The sequence below is a fragment of the Lygodium microphyllum genome, chromosome 1, assembly GCF_053477565.2.
Source record: "Lygodium microphyllum isolate KBCC chromosome 1, Lygodium_microphyllum_v1.1.10, whole genome shotgun sequence".
NCBI lineage: Eukaryota > Viridiplantae > Streptophyta > Polypodiopsida > Schizaeales > Lygodiaceae > Lygodium > Lygodium microphyllum.
This window is the reverse complement of record NC_141135.1, coordinates 112,031,613-112,056,319: the sequence shown is the minus strand read 5'-3', so window position 1 is coordinate 112,056,319 and position 24,707 is coordinate 112,031,613.

Here is a 24,707-nt window from a genome sequence, read left to right as displayed (position 1 = left end):
CTATGGTATTGTGACAAGAACATACAATGGCAAGCCAAGACAAAGGCAGTAAGCTTTTGTTCATGGAAGAAGAACAGGTGAAGTACGACCTAATGATGAAAATCACCCTAGCCTTCAACTAGTTTAAGTTCAAGAGCATCCTAAACCTAGAAGACATAGCCATGGAAGAACATGCTATAGAGTAGCTTGTTGACCGATGCAATCTGGGAAAGTACGTGGAGAAGGTCATATAAGTTATTGATTATAGCAAGTGTGCAAAGTTCTTACGAACCTTCGATGGTAATAGGAATTGCAGCACTGTAAGAGTGAGACAAGGAGAAGAAACCTGCAAGGTCGAGGTTGAATTGAGCTCGGAAATGTTGGAAAGAGCATTGGGCTTGGTTAACAAGGTCGAGAGGAGGCCTAAAAGGGATGTCTATGATATGTCGGAAATGGACAAGGCCCTATTCCACACCAACGATGGCATCAGCCTAGCCGATATTCTTGACCATGAGGTCAAGTTGCAAGCAAAAATGATCCATGCTATGTTCTCTAGTCAACGGTATAATGCTTTAATGAGCAGGATTGGAGTGCCCTTGCTAGAGAGCCTTGCAGCCAAGTCCTTGGATGAAGTGAATTGGAATGGCTATGTGCAAAAAAACCATTGAAGCTTTGGAAAAGGCACTAGCCATAGGTACAAGACCAATAGGCAGGGAGTCTTCCTTCCACATTGAGAACAACAAGGAAGAAATAATCATCCAAAGCATCGATTATAGGGTTTGGCAGGGTGCTAACCACTATCATCCAACAGGTTGTGGGAGAGGTGGAAGGTGAAGAGGAAGTGGGGGAGATACCTAATAGATCACCACCCCATGAGCAAGAGCAGGCAAGTGAAAGTACAATGAGTGAGGGAGAAGAACTAGAGACACCATCTCCAAGCAAGGCCTAGGAAGCCAAAGAAGAAGAATCCTCAAAAGCAACAACAAGAAATTGGGGAGAGAATGACCAAGGAAGAAAAGGCCAAGTTGCAGAGAGTGTAGGAGGAGTCAAGGAGGTCTAAAGAAGAGAGAAGGAGGAAAGTAGAAGCAGAGGCAGAAGAGTTGCATAGGAAGGAAGATGAAGATGTGGGTCAAGCAATTTATATGTTAGTGGAATAGCCTTCCTCCTCCTTGGAGGAGGGTTAGCCACTATGAGTCCACTAAGGGAGGAAGGCCCAAGCACCAACGCCAAAGTAATAGAGATCGAACCACCACTGATGACAAAAGGCAAGGGCAAGGGCCTATTGCATCCAATCTTGCCAGTTCTCGTGTCCCAAACCGTAACTACCACAACCACTGAAGGCATCACTAACAGGGTGGATGCAAGCAATCTCATGGCCTGGGTGTGATATCTAGTGAATAAAGTGTAAGAAATAGCCTTTGACTCGAGTGGAGGAGCTCCAATGGCTAGAATGAAGAGACTCATAGTTGCGGATACCGAATCAATGCAAGATCCTAAGAAACAGAAGTTAGAGGCGTCGATAACATCTATACCTACAATAGTGCAACCGTTTATGGGCTATGATGAGTACGTCAAGGAGCTTCTCACACGGCTAGAAAGAGAAAAGGAGGAAAAGAAGATAGCTATGCTGAATTGGAGGCTGAAAGAGAAGCATTGGTAGCCTTCCAATCGGAGAGGACTCAGCAAGTAGTAGGGTAGCAAAAGGAAATCTACAAGCTGAAGGAAGAGCTCAAGGCCAAGGAAAAGAAAGAAGACAATTGGCAGGAAAGGCTCAAGGAAGAAAGACATGAGCTGATAGGTTACAAAGGGAATACAAGCTCATTCTCATACAACATGAAGAATTAAGAGAGCAATTGAAAAGGATAGAAGCGGCAACCAACAAACTTGAAGCAGATGATGCAGAAAAAACTCAGAAAGGGGAAGAGAAATGGAGGTAATGGAGCACAAGCTGCCAAGAGAGTTGGAAGAGCAAGAAAGGCTAGAAAGGAAAATTGAGCACTTAGAAAAGGAGAAAGAAGAAGCAATCCAAAGGTGGAAAGAGTAGGAGCCAAGGATGGCGGCCTTAGCAAAAAGGCAAAATGAAAGTCTAGAGAAAATGAAGCAAAAAGTAGAGGAATGGGTAGTCAAGAGCAAGGGAAGAGTAAACGACTTAGCAAGCCATCTAGCCCATGCTGAAAGGCAATAGAGTGGTAGTAGAGAGCAGGGTAGAGGTCGTAAAGATGAGAATGGAAGCCCAACAATGTGCCTTTCTCAGCACCATTTTAGATGTCATGTAGCTAGAAGAGGAGGAGGCCATTGAAACCTTAAAGAAGAAGTTGGAGATTACTTGTAGAGCTATAAGGCATGGCTTGTGTGTCCAGGCACAAGAAGCAGAAACCAGCCTAAGCCAACAAGAGCAAAGGGAGTACCTACTAAGGGCATGAGTAATAGTTCAAGAGGTGGAATTGCTGGGGTATAAGGAGGAATAGGGACCACAGGAGCTAGTAAGAGGAGAACAATAGATACCACTTCTTGGAGTAGGGCAGGACTTTGAGGTGGGGCAACAAGACAAAGAACAAGTCCCACAACCACCCTCTCCAAGATCAAAAGCTTAGCAAGGAGTGCCACAAGAGGATACAACTGCAGAAAGAAAAGTAGAAGTCAGGAAAAATAGGAAGAAGATATTAGAACAAGCACAAAGAAGACTGAGAGTTTACCTGTGAATTGGAACATGGAGCTTGCAGTGTGGGAATAGAGGGAGAATAAATGCCAGCCATTCAATTTTACCTTTCAATACCTGCCCGCACTGAGGTGAGCGGTATCCCCTAAAGTGGTGGAGGAGGTGATATGCATGGGCAAAAGGCTTGGAGATTGGTGGAGCACAAAAAGAGAGAAGAATCCAATGATGTGGGGGATAGAAGCACAAGACTATTGGGAAGATAAAGTTATGGAGGTGCTCAAGACTATGAAGGGGTATGAGTCACAACCAAAGTGGAGGAGAAGAATTTGGGACGGGAACATAGATGCATGGATGTCATTTTGTAACACCCTACCCTATGAGAGAAATGGCTCAGCATACATGCCATATCCAAGAAGGATAGGAGTGGACTTTAACTCCAACATCCATGGTCGTTATGATTTCCCTAATATATATAATGTAAATTCTACTAAGCCAGAGGAAGCCCTTACATTCTCTGAAGATGATGTAGGGCCCTCCATCTCCCATTTCCTTATAGTGAATTCTCTTCTTGGCCCGATCCCGTTTTCATAACAACCTGTAACTACCGTAGGCTACTTAGATTTTTACTTAAACAAGATTCTACCTCTCATGAATACCGCCTACTGCCTCTATTTTTTTATTTGAATGCCGACATTTAGATAGTCGTGAGATGGTGGCCAGACTCATAATGAGAGCCACCCTCCTTCCATCCTTTTGCATGGCCCTACTGGAGGACATGAACGATAGTTGATTTACTAGATGTAACCATCCATTTTTGTCAACAACCCCTCTAAGCGTGTGCATGAACCTAAAGGGTTACATGCAAGGTAAAAGATTTCTTAGCGAGTCCCTTAAGGCCCCAGCCTCTTCCTCTCACGACCATGAATGCGAGGACTAGTTCTTTGTGTACATTCAAAAAAAAAGGAGAAAAAGAAAAGAAAAATGAAACAAGGAAAGGAAAAAGAGAAAGAAAATAGAAAAAGGAAAATATAAAAGCAAAGAAAGAAAAGAAAATCAAGTAGAAAGTAAGAAAACACACCTCACTTGATGAGTACCACAATCACTGCACCTAGGGGTCCTCAAGTTAGGCTCATTTGGTAGCCTTGGTCTGTAGATTTCATCCCTAATCCTCTAGCCCTTTTTCTCCCCCCTTCGCGCTTATGGCACATCAAGGGCAGGACATACCTAGGGAGGTCACACTTGCCTATGGTTAGACCTGTCTCCCTAAGCTACACCCACCACACCTTCCCTATGCATGAATTGGGTCCTCAAGTGTGGGACAATACCCCAGGCTTACTTGTAGTTCAACCCAGCTCCAAGTTCCACTAGCACAGGCACAATGCACTACATGGTGAGGTAGGCACACCCTCCAGGTAGTGCACTCTCTTTTCTTTCTCAGGTGAATCCGACAGCTTGTGCCTAACTATCGATTTTGGAGGCCTTTGTCACCCCTCAATATACCATTGGTCTCCACAAACTCAACCATTTTGACATGCTTCTCTCCCATGTCCAATCCCCACAAAAGCCCCATCATCAACTCACATGACCACCCTTCAATCACTCAAGCCCTCATCAACAAAGTCCCATAAGTGCCGTGGGACTTTGGCACTCGACTAGGAGGGGAGTAATGTTAATCCCAGTGCAAGATAGAGAAAAAGAAAGAAAAAGAAAATTCAAAAATGCAAAGCAAAATGGTGGCCAGATAGAAGGATAAGAGGAGAAAAGGCCAAAAGCGTAAGGGCAACCTTAAAAGTCGAGGCAAAGGAAAATGTGTATTTTAAAATATAAAGGCACCCCTAAATTTCTGTAAAAGAGCTCCAGGCTCCCTCTTGTGTAAGTTGTAAAGAGTAGATCGGCATAGGTGAAGGCATAATGTAAATAGAAGGGAATAGGAAAAGAGGACCTTGGCAAGATGGCCAGTCATGCAAAAAAGGGGATGGGTGTCCAAAGGGATAAGGGCATGTATAAAAGCCAAAAAGTGAATAGAGAAGCCCATTCTTGGTGTGTGACAAAAGTGGCTCTTCTCTTCTCTTCTTCTTGTTGCTTGCTTGTGCTTGTGCTTGAGAGAGGGAGTGTGAGAGTGTGAGGAAGTGAGTGTGTGAGAATGAGGGACCGTGGTGGAGAAGCTCTCCATCTTCTCCTCTCTTCTTCTTGTCTCTTCGCTTCTCTTGTCTCGCACGTGCAACTATGGAGCATGAAGCTTGAAGGTAGAGGATTGAGGTTGCTTGAGCTTACATCTCAGATTGTGGAGCTACTAGTATGCTTGAGAAAGAAGGGTACTTGATTAGTAAGCTCATTGTACTCGTAAGCTTGAGAGTGCGTACAACTATGTGAGAGGTAGCCATTGGTGGGCTTGAAACGCTTGAGAAATAATTGGTCAGTGGGTCTTAGCACTCGAGCAAAATCTCCCACAAAGGGAGAAGCCCAAGTGGAAGCATGAGCAAGCAGAAGCAAGAGAGTTGTGACCTATGTGGTAGATAGAGCAAAAGAGAGAGACTCAAGATATGGAAATTCCAACAGTCACAATGTGTGACCAGCCTTCTCTTTATTCAAATGTCACCAAAAGAATAAAGAATGAAGTGATAGTGCTAGGCACTTACGGCCTGTAGTGTGCATGTGGGAGTACTGTCAGTGTAGTAATACACGAGCAACTAGGGATTGGTGCCTTTACCCCAACAATCTCCCACTTAAATGTGAATGTGCCTTGAGTGAAGAGAAAACAAGAAAAAAATGACAAAGTACAATGTGTACATAGAGTACAACAGGATGAGCAATAGAGGTCATCTCATTCAATATCCATCAACGTCCTAAGGAAGGCAAAACGCTCTATTGAGAGACTTTTCGTGAGTAGATATGCAAGATTTTGGTTAGTTGAGATCTTGACAAGGTCAACATACTTATTCTCAACAACCTCTCTGATAAAGTGGTACTGCACCTCAATGTGCTTTGTCTTTGCACGAAAGACTAGATTCTTGGCTAACTAGATAGCACTCATAGAATTTGAATGCAGTGTAGGGATCACACCAGTCATACAAAGATCTGCAACCAAACAACCTAACTAGAGAGCCTCCTTACAAGCCTCAGTGGTTGCAACATACTTGGCCTCTCTATTAGAGAGGGCCGTGCATTTTTGCACCCTGGACATCCAAGAAACAACACCCCTAGTAAAGATAAACACATAGCTTGAGGTGGATTTCCTACTATCTGCATGTCTTGCATAATCAGAGTTAGTGCAACCCATGGCTCTTGTATCTGGCCACCATAACATATGCATATCATGATACCCTTGATGACATCCCAATGCCGCATATCGAGTGTAGCCATATAGCATGCCACAACTCCCATTGCAAAAGCTATGTCAAGACGAGTGGCTATCATGGCATACATCAAACTACCCGTTGTGGATGCATAAGGGATCTTGGCCATCTTGCCCTTGTGCTTATTAGACTGCAAACAATTGGCTTAGCTCACGTCACATGAGAAGGCAAAGGACATCCAAAATGCTTAAACATCTTGCATATGAAACTGCTCAAAGACCTTTTGGATATACTTCTTCTATGATAAGTAAAGGAGCCCCTGAGAGTAGTCACATGTAATGTGTATCCCAAGAATATGTGAGGCCTGTTCCATGTCTTTCATCTCTCTTGAGGTGACTTTTTAGAGCATCCAACTCATCAGGAGCTCTCCTAGCAATCAACATGTCATCCACATAGAGTGCCAAAATCAAAAGGCTACCATCACAAGCCTTCTTTGTGTATAAACAAGGATCCATATCATTAGCCTTGTGAATGCATAAAAACATCAAACTTATGGCACCATTTCCTAGGTGCCTACTTAAGGCCATAGAGGCTCTTTCTCAATTTGCACACTAGGTGTTTTCTACCTTTTTCCTCAAAGCCCTTAGGTTGCTACATATAAATCTTCTCATGCAAGTTCCCATGTAAGAAAGCCTTCTTAACATCCATCTAATAAAGGTCCAGATCTAACTGAGCAACCGATGCTAGTACTATGCATAGGGTAGTCTTCTTAACTATAGGAGAAAAGACTTCCTAGAGGTCAACACTATGCTCATGTTTAAAACCCTTGGCAACCAATCTGGCCTTATAAGCAGGCTTGGGGTGTCCAAGGGTACTCTTCAACTTGTACACCCACTTGCATAGCAATGCACACTTTTCACTAGGCAAAGGAACCAAGTCCCACGTATGATTTTTCTATAAAGAGTTAAACTCTAATTATATGGCCCTCTCCCAAGAGTGATTATCATCGCGGCGCATGGCCTCATCATAAGTGAGAGGCTTACCTGCATTTGTCCCCATCACATAATCAATGGAGGACTTAAACTTCTTAGGAGGATGTTTGGCTCTAATAGAGCATCTCAAGGTAGGTTGAGGAGCTTGCACATTTTGTCTAACATCATGGTCATGGGCCATTGGAGCATTAGCGACCGACTGCTACAAGCTGTTTAGCTAGCTGTATGGGAGTAGGAGGCTCCTCATGAAATATAAACCTATGTATCTTGACTATTCACTCAAGTTGCTTATGCATCTTTTCCTAATGGAAAATCGCATCATGGCTGCGGATGACTTTCCAAGCCTGTGGATCCCATAGGCAATAGCCCATCTCACTTGCACCCCATAACCAAGAAATATGCATTTCATGGACTTAGGATCCAACTTTGTGCACTCATCCTTGGATACATGGCAAAAAACCTCACAACCAAAGACACCTAAATGAGCATACAAGGGAGGTTTTCCAGACCACACCTCCTCTGCAATTGAAAGTTAATAGTACTTCAAATAGATTGATTTATCAAGTGTACGGTAGTAGTCACTACCTCAGCCCAAAATTGTTGTGGTAAGTTTTCATAGCTAAGCATACTATGTATCCTTTCCTGTATTGTCATGTTCATGTGCTCAGCCACACCATTCAGGGGTGGGGTGTATGGGGTGGTCAATTGATGCTTAATACCCCTCTCATTGCAAAATTGCTCAAAGGCTTTAGAGACATGCTCACCCCCATTATTGGCCATAGGCATTTCAACCTATACCCAAACCGGTTCTCAATCGATGCAAGCCAACATTAAAAGGTAGCGAAAACATTAGATTTTAGCTTTACGGGATATGCCTAGACCTGACATGAGTAATCATCAATGAATGTGACAAAATACTTCATGCCTTCTAATGATTAATAGGGTATAAGTCCACATACATCATAATGAACAAGAGTCAAAGGCTCACCCATGCGTAGAGTGCTAAAATCTTTGTGTGTATTACGTGTTTGCCTGCCATACAAACAATGATCACATGACTCATAACACTTATAGTCAAGGGGTAGAAGATATTGCAAATGAATAAGCATTCTCATTCCTTTTAAGGACATGTGCCCAAGGAAACCATGCCAAAGAGATACATGTGGAATTATAGCTACATACAAAACATGATCTATAGATCCGGATATAACTAAGGGATATATAGTGCCAAACTTGGCACCATGTTCTAGAATAAGGTTCCCACGAGTGATCTTCCAAGAAGAATCCCCAAGGGAAACAAGGTAACCCTCATCATCCAATGTGCCAGTACAGATAAGACTCTTCATGAGAGCCAGTACATGTCAAATATTATGTAGAGTAAATATACTGATTGAACCAAATTGTAGTTGGATATCACCAATACTAATTATCTGCAATACCAAGTCATTCTTTAAATGGACAGATCTAGTCATAGTGCAATAGGAGTGGAACCACTCTCTATGAGGGGTCACATGAAAGGAAGCCCGTGAATCTATCAACCACCACTGAGCAAAACTAGGTGAAGCATCAGTCAGCTCTGGCTAATCCAAGAAGAAGCTACAAGTATGTAATCATCATTAGAGTCAAGTTGCCACACTACATTGATTTCTTCGATCTTAACACTTGATTTAGCAAGGACAATGCTGTGATAATCAAACTTGTCTTGTGCTTTCCCTTTGCCCTTTTCCTTGTGCTTGTCATTGCATATTTTATGGCATTATGGCTTGATAAGTCTTGCTTTTCCATAATAATGGCATGCCAAATTGGACTTACATCCATGGGACTTATTGTGAGACTATCCACGAGACTTAGAATGAGACTTTTGCAAGTCTCTATCACGATGGTCATTCCCACTCTTGCCATCATCACAACCTCGAATAGCCAAAGCATGAGAAGTATGAGAAGCATCCACATTCTTCCTATTTATCTCCTCTATCAGGTGAACTCTCTACATCGAACAATTTCAGCCCATTCTCAGGCATATTTGCACATATAACAGTACGAAATGTATCCCAAGACTTAGGCAGTGTGACCAACAAGAACAAAGGTGGAAGATTATCCTTAAAGTCTATACCCTATGATGACAACTGACCAATGATAGCATGAAACTTGCTCAAATGTTGAGAAACATTGGTACCTTCCTTCATATGAAGGTCCATAACTGATTTAGCCAATACATTTGAGAAGCATGGCTTTGGTTATCATAGAGATTATGGATTTTCTCCCAAAGATCCCATGTAGACTGCCCATTTATGACAATATTATAATAAACTTTCTTGTTGAGGGACAGGATAATTGTGGACCTGCAAAGCTCATTGAAGTCAACCCATATATCCTGATATTGACCTTTAGGCTTAATGCTATTGCATTTGATCAACCTAATTTGAGATTTTTGCATCAAAACTTACCAAATTTGGGTCTTTCAATAGCCATAATTGTTGCCATCCAACTTTTCAATGTTGAAGATGGCAATGTCATTTGAATGACTAGCCATACTGTAGGAAAAGGAGGCACATTACATACAAAACATGCTACTTAATACCTACGAATAGCCCTAAAACCAGTGCCAAAACAAGCTGAAAACAAGAGGTATGGACCAAATAATGAGCTATCCACAAACTATGACTAAAATAGCATCAAATGGATGGGACTGCTCTCATAAATAATATAATAGTATGCAATTACAACATGCTAAAAATGATGTACATCACTAAGAAATCAATGTCAAGTAGGGGCAATCACTGATACAAAACAACCTGCAGCATGTGAGCAGAGGTTGAAGTAGCTCAAGCTTAACTACAAATAAAGTTCAAAGCTGAACGTAACATCCAAGTGTCAAGTAAGGGGTCCCATTGGAACAAAATTCAAATTCCAGATGAGCAAACAAAGCTCAAATCCTCATGTGAGTGGCATCTAAGCATCCAAGATACATTAAGTACATAATCGATAGTATAAGATCCATTAAAAGCTTCAAACCCAAAAGATCATAGATCTGTAAAGCATCCAATGAAGTAACTGACAATTAATGTCAAATGTCCTAATCTCAAATCAAAGCTCAAATGCATTCAATAGCATAACCAAACATAGAGCTTCAATGTCATGCACCAATACATCCAATAAATGCCCAAATAGCATGAAAGAACATTAGGCATAGATTGTCCCTCTTAAAATCTTATAGTCCATTGTATGCACATTAGTAAAATGATAGTCAAGTTTGAGAAAAAGTGAGCTCAATTGAAGCCCAAAAGCATTTTGAGAGCATGGCCAAGCATGTGGCATCAACCATAGACATCAATGTATCATCCCAAGTAGCGAAGAAGCATCAATAAGAAATAGGCATATGCTTTCATTGATATAATAGCCTTCAACCATTCTTATTACAATAGTAAAAATGACAATAAAACTGAGCCAAATATGGCTCAACTTAGTCCAAAAGCATTCCAATATAGTGGCCACATTCCCGAAGTGTCTAGCATCAAATGAGCATCTCGGAGCATCACATAAGCCAATAGCATGACATTTCCCAGACAAATAGCATTCAACCCTATTATAGTAGCAGTGATATCTATGAGAAAGCTGAGCTAAAAGAGTGCTCAAATTAGTCCAACAGCATCTCAAACCAATGACATATGATCCCCCAAGTATTTGGCAAATAAAACATAGGTATATGGGCATCTTGGAAGCATATACGAGCTCCAAACATTGAAGATATTGGCTATCCCTATATTATGACACCATGCTATCCTATTTGCACAATTAGCTGAATCTCAATGACTCAAAATCAATGCTTAACGTTAATGTGGTAGGAGGAGTGGTAAACAATGGGAATGTGGGGGCTTTCACTCAACCGCCGAGACCCTCGGACCGCTTATTGTTTCAAGCGTTCCAAGCCGAGCACTAATGGCTACCTCTCACATAGCCGACGCGCAATGCCTACCTTACGGGTGTAGTGAGCTTACCTTGATGCCGTTCGAGTTACCTCCTCTCCCGCGCACTCCGGTAGCTCCACGATCCAAGTGCAAGTTTCAAGCAAGCTCCATCCTCAAGCTCCACACTCCAAGCTCCATGTCCACGAGCAAGACAAGAGAAGAGAAGAGAAGAGAAGAAGAGAGGAGAAGATGGAGAGCTTCTCCTCCTCGGTCCCTCACCCTCACACACTCACTCCCTCACACTCTCACACTCCCTCTCTCAAGCACAAGCTCAAGCAAGCAAGAAGAAGAAGGATAAGAAGAAGAGGAGAGCTACTTTTGGCCACACACAAGAATGATCTTCTCATTCACTTTTCAACTTTATATACAAAACCCTAAATCCCTTTTGGGCGGTCATCCCCTTTTCCCTTTTTTACATGGCCGGCCGTAGCCTAGGCCCTTTTTCCCATTGTCCTTCTATCTTCCTAGCTTCCTTTCCACCACCCATCTACATTTACAAATTGCACGGGCGCTCCTTGAATTAAACCATAATGCGCTTGCGCTCTTTTACAAAAGTTTTGACTTGCGCTTTTCCTTGAGTGCCTTTCTCCCTTATTTAGGACTCTTCTCCTTGCATGTCTTTGTCTTCCATTTCTCTTTGCCTTGGCCTTTGTCTTTGTCTTCTGCTTTAGCTTTTCCGGATTTTTCACCTTCGTTTGTTTGAGGGTTAACGTTACCCCCTCCTAGATGAGTGCCAGTCCCATGGCACTCACCGTCGTAGGTAGCAGGCTGTAGCATGCATCGAAGACGTGGGTGACAAGGACGCCTGTGGTTTTTGTGGAGGAGTGTTGGTGGTGGTGTGGTAGAAGGTCCTGGGGGCCTGTTGGTGGCCAAGGTGGCTGGTGGAAGGTTATTGGAGTTGGCGGTAGGGCTATTTTGTGTTGGGGATTGCATTGATGGCCAGCACAAGTGTTGGTTTGTTGGGGATTCTGCACATGACGATTCTTTGCGGGCTTGTCAGATGGTAAGGGATAAGCATTCAGAGTTGGGTGTTGATGAAGAGCGAACGACACTTTCGTTGGAGTCTTCAACACTTGCAATTGAAAACCTCTCATGTGGTCTCTCCCTAAAGGTAGTGCTAGTCTTCTCTATTGTGCACAAGACATATTTGATAAGTTTGGGAGACAGGTCGAACTCTAAGCAAGCTGAGAGTATTGTCCTGCACTTGAGGACCCAAACTATGTATATACTTCAGTGCAGGTATTATGTAAGTGTTCGTGCATACTTAGATATTACGTAGTTAGAAGACCGTGGGCTAGTTTCTCAGAACAACGTGTGGATGAAGCAAAGTTGTCCATGTTGAGAAGAAGTCCACGTGAAGGTATAGGAGACATCCTTCGTATTGTGACTGCATGATGGAGCATAATTGAATACAGGGGCACCGCGCTTTCGGTAGCTGGAAGCTATCGGACTTGCTTGATGAGGACGGTGTACATTTCATGGCCAATCGCACGGTGCGCACCCCAATGGATCACAATGGTATTAAGGTAGTAGTGCAAAAGGGAATTGTGCAAGTGGGTCAGGGTGACAGGTCTAACCATAGGCGAGACAAGCTCCCTAGGTATGTCCTGCCTTGATTTGCCCTGAACAATTGTGAGTGATGCTAAAGGGCTAGGGGACTAGGGACGGAGCCAGTCGATCAAGGTCACTGGACGTACCTAATTTGAGGACCCCCTAGGTGCTGTGCTGTGATCGTGGATGCTTGTTAGCTTTTCATTCGTTCCCTTTTTTCTTCTTTTTTTTTGACATGCCTGAGTACAACCATTACAATATGTTGAGGCTATCAGCCTTTCAATGGGTTGGAAAATGTTAAGCTTTGAAGGCTCAGAAAATGGATAGAACAATGATGATTTTGCCCTAGCCTCGTTGTTAGAGAAGCAGTTGGCGAAAGGGGGAGATACACTTGAGATATTGCAAACCTCCTTGCGGCACATGCGATGTTGGTACAATTGAGGTAACGACTGCCGTGAGCCAACTATAGAGCTTGACCCAAAAAGGGAGCGTGACCCAGGAATGTGTTTTGGGCCATGCAATGTGGGTGGTTGGCAAGGGTGATTCGTGATTTTAGTAGCATGGCTTTGCCGCGGCTCCTTGGAGGGTCGATGGTCTTGCGGTGATCGGGCATTGAACACTTTCGCCCAAAGATCTATCTCATCCTGTATCCACTTGTCGCATCATGAGAGTACATGCATGGCATATGCCGCAACTATAATAAACCGATGCAATGCAAGGAGACATCACTGATCTGAATTCTATGGTGTTGACTTAGACAGTTATCACCTGCGCTTGATTAGCTTTTTCTTTTGCTAAAGGTATGAAATATATTAAACGCAGATATGAAAAGTTCATACAAGTCGGAAACATGTCAACACTTAACAAGTCGGGAACACTTAACCATTTAAAAGCAAAAAGTTATAGCCAGTTATCATTTGATAAGCCCTTTATGCATCATGGGCTACTCGATTTGTATGAGGCGGGGCGAGTTTGGGTGGCTGGGTGATTGGGGCTCTGCTGGTGTGGGGCTCCCGTGGGGTTGAGCAGGGAACATGTCGGCCGGGACATGAATGGTGTAGTCCCGGGCCGCTACCGTTTCTAGAATGTCTTTAAACAATTCATTGAATTCTTCCCTTTCCCGAGCTGCCCTTTCCGCCCTTGAGCATCTAGGGCCCGGGCGTGAGCTGGGGGTTCGTGCCACTAGTGCTGCCACCTGTTGCGCGTTTTGAGTCTTGGCTTTCTTGACTCGAGGATTCTTCGACCTTCGCCCTGGACAGTGGCGCTTAGGGCCTCGCTTCTTGGCGTATCTCTTGATGGTGGGCACATAGCGCGCCGGTGGAGGGGCACGTGCCACGTGCTCCCTCGTCTGTGAAGAGAGTCTTTGCATGCCAGATGTCCATGGTTCTCCATGTGTTCCGTCTAAAAGCCTGCAAGATGCAATCCAAGGGTTAGACCTTGATACAGGATACAACTGTTCGCATGGAAGGGATTTTAGTGTGGTTTATCAAGCGCATGTGACAAGAAGGGGAGGGGTGAGGCATGCAGTGTTTGTCGTAAAGGGATGAGGGAAGAAAGTGTATAGAAAGGGACTACACCCTATCTACACCATCATTGTTGTTGGTCAAGGCTTCCTATGGCGGTAATGTGGGTTGCCTGCCCTTCACTTGGAGGTGGGGATGGTCACACGGCTTTTAAATGTGTGATGAGAGGAGGGCTTGAGGAGCTTGGCTTGTCAGACCCAACTCTTCTCCCTGCGCTTGACTATCATTGCTTGTGTGTGTCGATATTGTTTATACATGGTGACACAAAAATCAGTGTTTATTTATATACATATTTATGAATCCATGTCACTTCACGAGGATAAGAACCAATTGTAGAACTCGGGGTTGTACTGGAGCGTGGCACACGCATCCAGCACTCGTGGCAGCTTACTTAGTACCAATAGATATTTTGCCACATCAAGCAGCATGGACCCTTGTCCGAGTCTACTGGCAACATGGAACTCCTCCTCTGTGAGAACCTTATCAAACAGAGGGTATTCTTGGCTAGGTGGTTTAGCCAAGTCCCTACCCCAAATGGCAGTCAGCACTCGTAGGGAAGTTGGTGCCACATAGGTTGGGTCTTTTTGGGATCGCCATTTGGCCAATCGCTCCTCAGAGACTGTCATGATCTGAGCCCCTAGTTTGGCCATTGCAATGCGGCGTTCACACCAACGCTGTTCAAATTGACTTCGGCCCTCTGTTAGTTGCTTTAGTTGCTCTATGTCTATGAGATTTGGTCGGCATAGCACTTCATTGAACATGACGGTTAAGCGCAGTTTGTTAGCCTCCTCGTCAGGGATGAGTTGCATACGTTCATGTAAGAGCTGGTTATAGTGCTCGTCAAGATGTTCTTACTCTTCCCAAGATAAGGGGAATGGCAAGTATTCTTCAAGCTGCTCCTTAGGGAATGCACCCATGTCCGCAAGGACGTACATACGTGCGAACACTTTGAGCTTAGCATCCAACTCAGTTAAGCATTTTGCGACACTTCTATGTTCCACGAAGGCTTGCCCGGTTGCTATCTCATGCAAGGTTCTAGGAGTTTGCCTAGGCTTTAGCATGGTTGGGGGCTCAGGCCTAGATGAGCAAGATTGGTCAACATTGGGATTGCTCATGCTCTTGGGGATTGTGCGCTTTTCCTGAGGTTTTGCTACTATTTTGTCATGGTTCTCCTCGGATGTGGCTAGTATAGGTTTGTCACCTTGTTGTGACAGCGTTGTATCCACTCTTGATTGGTCGATGCGAGTTCTATTGTCTGTGGATTGAGAGTTGAAAGCAACTGTTGATGGCAACGGCTGCTTTGATTTTTCAAAGCACACGGATGTGTCTAAGGTTTCACTGCTATTAGGAGAGACATCAATGGGTTCATTGGTGGATGGACTTGATGCTTTATTCCCCAGCTCTCCATTGCTATTCTAGGTTAATAATTCCTTATTGGATTCAACTACAAGGATATAATAGTAATATGGGTTTAGGGAATGGATTCTCAGGAAGCGATAAGTCATGGGAAGTTTAGGAAATCCCCCTTTTTGCTAGCCATGACGTTTGTTTTGCCCCATTACTTTGATTCCATCTGCTGGCAAGACTTTGACCACCTTCTCATAGATGTAGTGAGTCTGTTCTACTTGCCGGCATCCGATATGTAGGACTGAGTTTAAACATGCCTCATGGAAGATGAATAACTTGATAATATTCAAGTCTTCCAACCATTTTAGCCTCTTCAGATTGTTTTCAAGATAGGAAAGCTGGTTGGCATCTATGTAGCAGTAACCTGTACTCCAAGTCCAACACCTTTCTGCATACAGTGGTGAAGGGTTGTAGAGCCGATCTAAATTTTCAAGAATAGAAGCTCTGTACTATATAATCAACTCACGAAAGACTTGCATCTAGATTTGAATGGCATCATGGATAGTTTCGGTTGCACTACATATAATGTGTCCTCTTGACCACTGTGGGACACGTCTTAGCAGCCCATCGGGAGGGGAGTCTAGAAAGTGCCACCTGGCACTTGCAAGGAATGTCATAGGGTTTGTGATCTAGGTCTTCCCGAGTTTGCCCCGAAGCGGAAGTATACGACCGTTCCTACTTAGGACCGACCTGAACTCAGGGTTTCTTTCCTATCAACCAAGTCTCTAGGAAGTAGCTAGCGATGAGCTCCAGATGACCCACTTTGAGTAGGAACAATAGAGTCGAAGCGGATTTATGCTGCACTTGGTTCATGGAGAATGGGAAACGAGAGGGATGCAAAGCTCAACCTCTCTGCCCATAAGGCCTAATCCCATTCCGCTCCCCTAAAACAGCATAAATTGGGATTCTAACTCAACTGACTCTAGGTCTTCACAGCATCGTTATCACGTCTTTTGAGAAAAATTCCCAGTTAACCGGGACCACCCTTCCGTAGGACGGACCCAAGTCACGTCCACCACACTTTCCTCGGTTTGCTTAGTTATCTAATTACCTACCACATTATGTTTGACATGCAAAAGTAGCTTCCTTAATTAATCAATTTAAACACATGTTTCTTCACGCAACTTAGGCACTGACATTAAAAAAAACAATGTCAAACAAGTTTCTTTTTCAAATATCTGATATTTATTTATCATAGTCTTGAAATACATCAAATATCTTGCCTGGAGGCTATCCTAGCAATCAATAGGATTGCTGCTCCAAGTTTCGCCCGTAGACTAGTACACGGGCCTCGAGATCCCATCTCGAGTCACGTCGGCCTCTTGTGCAAGGTCCGGAGGCAAGGAATTTATAGCCAGAGCATGCCCTGGCACCCAAATGTCCTCCCGCTCCAAGCAGCACCCACGAAGAGACCTCTCGCGGTGGGTTCGGTCCATGTACCCGGCACGACTAACAACCCCCTTGGATAGGGCCAGGCAGACAGTCGGAGGTAACTGAACCTGCCTCTCCCTCTAGGCTATTAACCTGAAGCATTAAGTGTTTGGCCTTGAATTAGTTTCTTGAGCAAAGAAGTTCAAACAATGTACCTAAGTGTACAATCACGATTATTTATGTGGTCGTTCGTACGACCAACTGCTAAGGTGTGGTTCCTTCTTCTTGAATGCTCCTAGCATTTGATCCTAGATCGTTCGCGACTTGGCGAGATTCCAAGGGCTTGGCAAGCTAGGTTGCTTGTTTCCCCTTTTTCTTTGGGTTAGGGTTTGTGCCCTACCGACCCTAATTATCCTTACCTTAGGTCTCCTTGTAAGATAGATCTTGGACAACCCTGTCGCCCTCGGTTGGTCAATTTGGTTCTTGGCAATTCTCGATTTCCCTAAGTTTGACAAATCGATCCCCAAAAGAGAGAGTTGTAGTCGTGCGACTACTCGCGACTTCTCGACTTCTTAACGAATCTAACTTGTAATTAGATCTCGCCTCTCTTGGCTTAAGATGTAGTAGTAGCATCTTATGATTTAGTTGCAATACCATCTAACCTTGCAGACTAGTTGTTCGAGATAGGTAGCAGTGCCTATCTTGAGGAATTACATCCCTTTTGTCAATATTACTAGTATTCATGTCCTAAGACCTAGTACCCTCTCATTACTCGCAACATAGAATGATCTAAGTGCGAGACCGTTGGATTAACTCTGCAAGCGCCTATCTTTTCATATTGATTGTAACTATCACTTCATGTATGTTGCATCCTATATGCTTTTCACCAACTAAAATATAACCCTTTTCCTTTTTATACATTTACTTATGCATGCAAGTTGCTTATGCATGCAGGTTATGCTATGTACAGTTACAGTGATATTGAAATAAAAACATAATCTTTTCCTTTCCCATGCAAGTCACGTGAAATAGAATGCAGTTGCTTATGCGAAAATATAACCCTTTTATTCCTCTCCATAGCAACTACCTATTCTTTAATTAAACATCCTCCTACGAATCAACCTATTTTACGGTCATCACAAGGGATTCTTTTAAATTGCACAAATGCGTTGTGTACAACATAACTCATTCTTGCCAGCGTAAGTTACCCAATAATGCAAACCTTCCAATGCACATGAGCATTGCAATATATATTTAACCTATGTGCGCGATGCGACTAGGACATTATTGCATGAGTGCATCTTTTAACACATGAACCATTTATTCATGAATGCAATAGCCTTTCATCATGATGGTGCAAAAAATATAAGTACCTTGTGATGCGATCTAAAACTTTCCCGAATATTCCTATGATCTTTTTTTAAAACAAAGTTTTCAATTATAGTAAATTTTCAATGCGAATAAGACTACCCTATGCAAATTTATACTTATTGCACCCATATCATGTGGAAACAAAAAGGGTGAATTTGATGGAACCTGAACTTCCGCAGGAGAGGTATTATCAGCTTTCGCGCTCCGGGTGGGGACTCCTACATGTGCCCCTCTTACTCCCGCATGTGCTCCTCTCGTGTGGCACTTTGGGGCCATCGCAATCGTGGCTAGGGCATGTGGAGGGTGTGCTGAAATTCCCTGCAAATTGGTAGACCTTTCCTCCCGCAAGGGAACTCCCTTTGCAAACGGGTTGTGCCCTTCCGCAGTTTACGGGTGAAAACACCCCCTAGGAAGTTTTTTTATGGAAGCTTCTAGAAAGCTTCTTGGAAGCTCTTTTTTTTCCCCTTTTATTTCCTGTCTTCTGACAAGGAGATCTTGACGGCGTTGAGCTGAGGATGGGGAGGAAGATGATGATGATGATGATGAGGGGGCGGGGGGCGGCGTCCTGGTGGCCTGGGGGTGATCTTGGTGGAGGGGGGGAGGGGCGGCGCTGTTGTTCACAGGGGGGAGGGGGCGCTGGCTCTCTCCACGAGGGAGTGGGGCTCCCCTTTTATAGAGGGGGAGGAGGTGGTTTATGGGTGGGGGGGGGGGGGGGGGGAGACGGCCGTTTAACGGCCGCCACCCCTCCACCTGGGGGGTGCATGCCCCCCTCTCACTCTCTTAACTCCCTCTCTCTCTCTCTCTCTCTCTCTCTCTCTCTCTCTCTCTCTCTCTCCCCGACATGCTGTCAGTGGGGAGAGAGGGGGAGAGTTAAAAAAATTGAATTAAATTTAAGAATTTTTTTTAAAAAAAGGGGGGGTTCATATGCACGGGGGATGTTACATCCTCTCCCTCTTAGAGGAACGGAGATGTCCTCATCTCGAGAAGATCTGGGGATATTGTTGGTTGAGAGTATTTTCATCCATCCAGGTGGCATCCTCTTTGGGATAATCTTTCCACTGGATGAGGTATTCTCTCAAGGTCCTTGATCTAAAATGCCTCTCCCTAACATCTAGGATTCTATCAGGCCATAGCTCAAGGACTCCTTGGCTAGGCATTACAATTTGCTGATCATCAAGTACATGATTTGGATTAGATAGATACTTTTTCAATAGGCTAACGTGGAATACATTATGAATCTTTAGAGTTGCAGCTGTGGTCAGTAAGCATTAGGCCCTAGGCTCTTGGTGATCTTATAAGGTCCACAATACATGGGACTTAGCTTCTTGTACTCTCCCAAGGACAGTGAACTCTTTTTAGGGCGTACACGGATGAAGACCATATCACCTTCGACGAAGGATCTGTCTTGCCGTTTCAAGTCAGCGTAGGCCTTCTGTCTATCCTTGGCAGCTTGAATTTTTGTCTTATTGATTTGATTTGATCATCCATGTCTTCTAGCATTTGTCTTGAAGCTTCTACCCTCAAAGTTGGATCCGAGAAGTTCAAGGGGATATGAAAATCATGCCTATACAATGCTTGAAAATGGGTCATCTGAATACTCTATTGGTAAGAAGCATTGTAAGCAAACTCAAGCAGTGGTAAGTATTGAATCCACTTTTTGGATTCATGATAGCAGTATGCCCTAAGCATATCTTCAATGACTTGATTGACTCATTCTGTTTGACCATCAGTTTGGGGATGGTAAGTTGTACTGAAACAGAGTTGAATTCCAATAGCCTCAAAGATAGCCCTCTAAATGTGTGATGTGAAAAGAGAGTCACGATCACTAATGATTCTTCAAGGTAACCCATGAAGTTTGAATATTTCCTTGATAAATAATCTTGCGATGTCTGAGGCTTTATAGTTCGTCTTGATAGGGATGAGATGTGCAACCTTCGTGAGCATATCTATTACAACCATAATAGAGTTATATCCTCCCTGAACTTGGGGTAAGCCAACAATGAAGTCCATACTAATGAACTCCCATTTCATTTGTGGAATGTTAAGTGGTTGCAATTTCCCAAGCATTTTAACATGTTCTGCCTTAATGCGTTGACAAGACAAATATTCCGTGACATATTTGAGTACATCTCCCTTGAGCCTTTCCCAATAATAGCTCTTTCTGATCGTATTAACGGTCTTGGCATAACCAGGATGCCCTGAGAAAGGGGAGTCATGGGCTTCCCAAAGTATCTTTTGCTTGAGAGTTTGGCTTGCAGGGATACATAATCTTGTCCTAAAGTAGACAAGCCCACTACTGATGGAGAATTCTTGATACTTCGTCTTTAGCTTCGGGTCTGTAACGTGTCCACTTGTATCTTCAGGACACGTCTTAGCAGTCCATCGGAAAGGGTGTCTAGAAAGCTCCGCCTGGCACTCCCATGGAATGTTACGGGGTTTGCAATCTAGGGCTTTCGGTGTCTGCCACGTAGCGGAAGTATTCTGGCCATTCCCACTTAGGATCAACCTGAATTACGGTTTTCCTTATTGGTCATTTCCTAATGGCAACTAGCGTCGAACCCAAGTGAGCTACTTTACGCAGAAATGCCAGGTCCGAAGCGGATTCATGCTGCACTTGGTTCAAGGAGAATGGGAAACGAGAGGGATGCAAAGCTCAACCTCTCTGCCATAAGGCATAGTCCCATTCCATTCCCCTAAAACAGCGTAAATCGGGTTCAATCATAACTCTCGGACAACGCTCTTGTTGTTCATGTTCTTTGACAATCTTCCAGCTGTCCATCGTGATTTGAAAAAAGTTCCCGGCCAACCGGGACCACCCATCCGTAGGACGAACCCATGGCCCATCCTCCGCACTTTCCTCGGGTTGTTTTAGTTATTTAATTACCTAACACATTAGTTGGACATGTAACAACTAGCTTCTTTAATTAACCCGTTAGGCACTGGTTCCTTCACGTAATCTTATCACTTGACATAGAAAAACAATACCAAACAAGTTTCTTATTAAGAGGTTATCATATTTATCTTTGAAATACAAAGAGTCCAGCTCGTAGGCTTATCCACAATCCGCCCGAAGGCTATCCAGCAATCCACAGGGATCACTAATCCAGGTTTTTGCCCGTAGACTAGTATGCGGGCCTCGAGATCCAATCCCGAGTCACATTAGCCTCTTGTGCAGGACCCGAAATGCGAGGGATTTACGGCCAGAGCCCCCCTGGCACCCAAGCATCTTCCTGCTCCAAGTAGCGCTCAACGGAGAGACCTCTCACGGCAAGTTTGGTCCACTTTCCCGGTGCGGTCAACAACCCTCTTGGTTAGGGTCAGGCAGGCAGTCGGGGGTAACTGAAGTTGCCTCTCCCTTCAGGCCTTCAACCTGAAGTATAGATATCCATTTATCTTTTAATTCATTGATTAAAAAAAGCCAAACAGTGCTCTAAAATTTGTAGCAAGCACAAACATTTTCATTGATTGTTTTTTGTTGGCAAACTGCTAAGGAATGAATCCTTCATTTTGAATGCATCCAGCACTCGATCCGGGATGACTTGCAGCTTGGCATGTTCCCCTATATCCTGGGTTAGGGCGTACCCTATTAACCCGACTTGGTCAAACCTTAAGATCATTGGTTATTTCAGTTTATCGGATGGTCTTTTCCAATCAATCTTCTTTACTCAAGAAAGATGCTAAATTAGGATGGTTGTTCATCCTTTTGCAAGATAACTTGCATCAGGACTTGCCATCCTCGTTGCGAGAATTTGGCCATTCCCTTGTGATCCAATCACAAGATCATATGACTCCACACTTGTTGCACAAGTGTCGCATTGAATGGAGTCATGAAACAATCTGTTCCTGATTATATTAGGCTAACATCGTTAGACCTTAGGGTTTCCAAGTTCCATCTTGTAGATTCTTAGGGACAAACCCTAGCTCACTTTCCAAATATGTTGTACTATCCCCTCATTTCGACGAAAGTGGCCAAGTATTTAAGGTATAGGAGTTTCAATTTTAGCAACATGTAGCGATTAGGTTACGTGTTAATTCCTAGTAAATTTATTAGAATTTAACCCATTCTAAATGAGTACTCCACGGTTTTTAGGTTTATGCCAATTTGTTTAACTCTAGAAGATAGCTACGTTATCATTTCATAAACGCATGACTCATTGTCCACACGTAAATTGCTCTTTCAACCTTAACTTGTCGATTTAAGGTCAGGCATAGATAAGGTTAACTCGAACTAATCTTCCTATAACTTGCGAATAAAATTCATGCTAAACAAGCAACCTTTTTCTTGATAGTTTATATAGTTGACAACGATAATTTTCCTAGAGTTATGCATCGTAAGAATCATTTCATGCTTTGCACTTTCCATGATGATTCATTGAGAAGAGGATATGGGTTAATAATATGATATGCAGTTTATACTTCTAGGCTTAAACGAAGTATACTATTTTAATGGGCAATAATCTAGTTTATAATTCATTTCAATGCATAAAGCTATTTGCTAGAAATGCATTTATGCTTCCTTTGTTTTTCGAATGTTCTATTGAAAGTATTAACGACTAAGTTTCTTCGTCGTGAGCATTTAGGACAAAAATTATATCCTATTTCTAACAATTAACCTTGCATGATTGAATTATAACAATATCAAATAAAATTTAGGAAGGAAAACCTGGGCTTGGGGTGAGATATCCACGTGGATGCTGGGAGACGACCCTCCTGCGGCTGCACCTTGGACTTTCTTAGGAGGCATTTTCGTCGTGGAAGCAGCTTTACAACTCCTTTTTGATATTCCACCGTGGCTCTCTTTCACAATAACTTGCACCGTCCGTTGAAAGCAGTTTTAGAAGGCTTCCTCCTTGAAGTAGGGATTTCGAAAGAAGGGGCATTTCAAAATCTTTTGCGGATAAGACCCATTAAAGCCATGGGAGGGGCTTAATGGCCTTGTAGTGACTCACACAAACGAGAAATGGAAAAGGTGTGGAATCCCTTACGAGGCTTTTTGAGTGGAAAAGGAAGGTGTCAATGACCCTCAACATTCCTCTTTCTTTTACGTGTGGGAAAAGAAACAAGGTGCGGGAGAGTTCCAAGGGTTATTTTGCATGGGCAAGGAAAGGCTAAGGTAAAATTTCCTTGGGAGAAAATGGGCCCTATGGAATCTTAAGGGAGAACTTCCAAGAAAAAAAAGTAGCCTTTAAAGGCTATACCTTTCGGAATGAGGGGAAGGGCCTAGGGGACTTTAAAGACAAACTAGGAGGGAGGAGGGGGTAATCCTAAAACCCATAGGAAGGGCCTAAGGGAAATTAAACGCATGGGGGAGGTGGGTTCAAGCCCAAAGGAAAGGGGGGCTTAGAGGATTTTAAAACTCAGGGGAGGGGGATTCAAGAGGGACAGGAAGGGGGCTTATAAAGCCCAAGAAAAAGGGGCTAATGAATTTAAACACGGGGGGAAAAGGGGTGGTTCCAAAGCCGAAGGGAAGGGCTTAAGGGTTTTAAATACGGAGGGGAGCCTAAGGGAAGGGGGCTAAGTGAACTTTAAAACGCCGGGGGAGGGGTAATAAGAGCTTTAAGGCCTTAGTTCTTTTGGGGGGACGGGAAGGGGGACTTATAAAGCCCCCTTAGAAGCTTCCCCTCAGAAGCTTCTATAGCTTCTTACGTGGCAGGAGGGGGGAAATCTTCAATGCCGAATTGGCAGTGATTGACAGCTGGGCGCGGCCTCACAGCAGAGGCGACGCCGTCCTGGCCTTTGGCGGACATCAGCGGCCCATCTCCACTCCCGGAAGCAGCAGTGAGCCGTCCTTGATCTTTCTCTCCCCTCACGATGCTACAGAGTGCCGTCTCCTCTCCATCCTTTTCCAAGCGATAGCAGCCCAGGGTTTAAATAGGGGAGGGGAGGGGGATCCTCCCTCCCTAACGTGTCGACGGGCATGGCCATATCACCCTGCAAGCTCCACCGAGAAGCTTCCGCATAGTTTCTATTCCCCTCCCCTTCCAGCAGAACAATCGACTGGGGAGGGTAATAAGAAATTTTTTTTGCATTATCCTAAAGAAATTATCAAAATTGTTATATCATTATCCCCATTACTTAAAAGGGGGTTCATGCGGGTAGTGTCTTGGTATATATTACATTCTCTCCCCCTTAGAGGAATCGAGATGTCCTCATCTCAAGATGAACCAGGGATAATGATGGTTAAGAGTGCCTTCATCTATCCAAGTGGCATCCTCTTCGGGATAATCTTTCCACTGGACGAGGCATTCTCTTAGGGTTCTGGATCTTAATTGTCTCTCCCTAACATCTAAGATCCTGTCAGGCCTTAGCTCAAGGACTCCTTGACTAGGCATTACAACTTGTTGGTCATCAAGTACATGGTTAGGATTAGGTACATACTTCTTCAATAGGTTGATATGGAACACATTGTGAACCTTCAGGTTCTCAGGGAGTTGCAATTTATAAGCATTAGGTCCTAGGAATTTGAGGATCTTGTAGGGTCCACAATATCTTGGACTTAGCTTCTTGCAATCTCCTAAAGATAAAGAATTCTTTTTAGGGTGTACACGAATGAAGGCCATGTCTCCTTCTTTGAAGATTCTATCTTGACG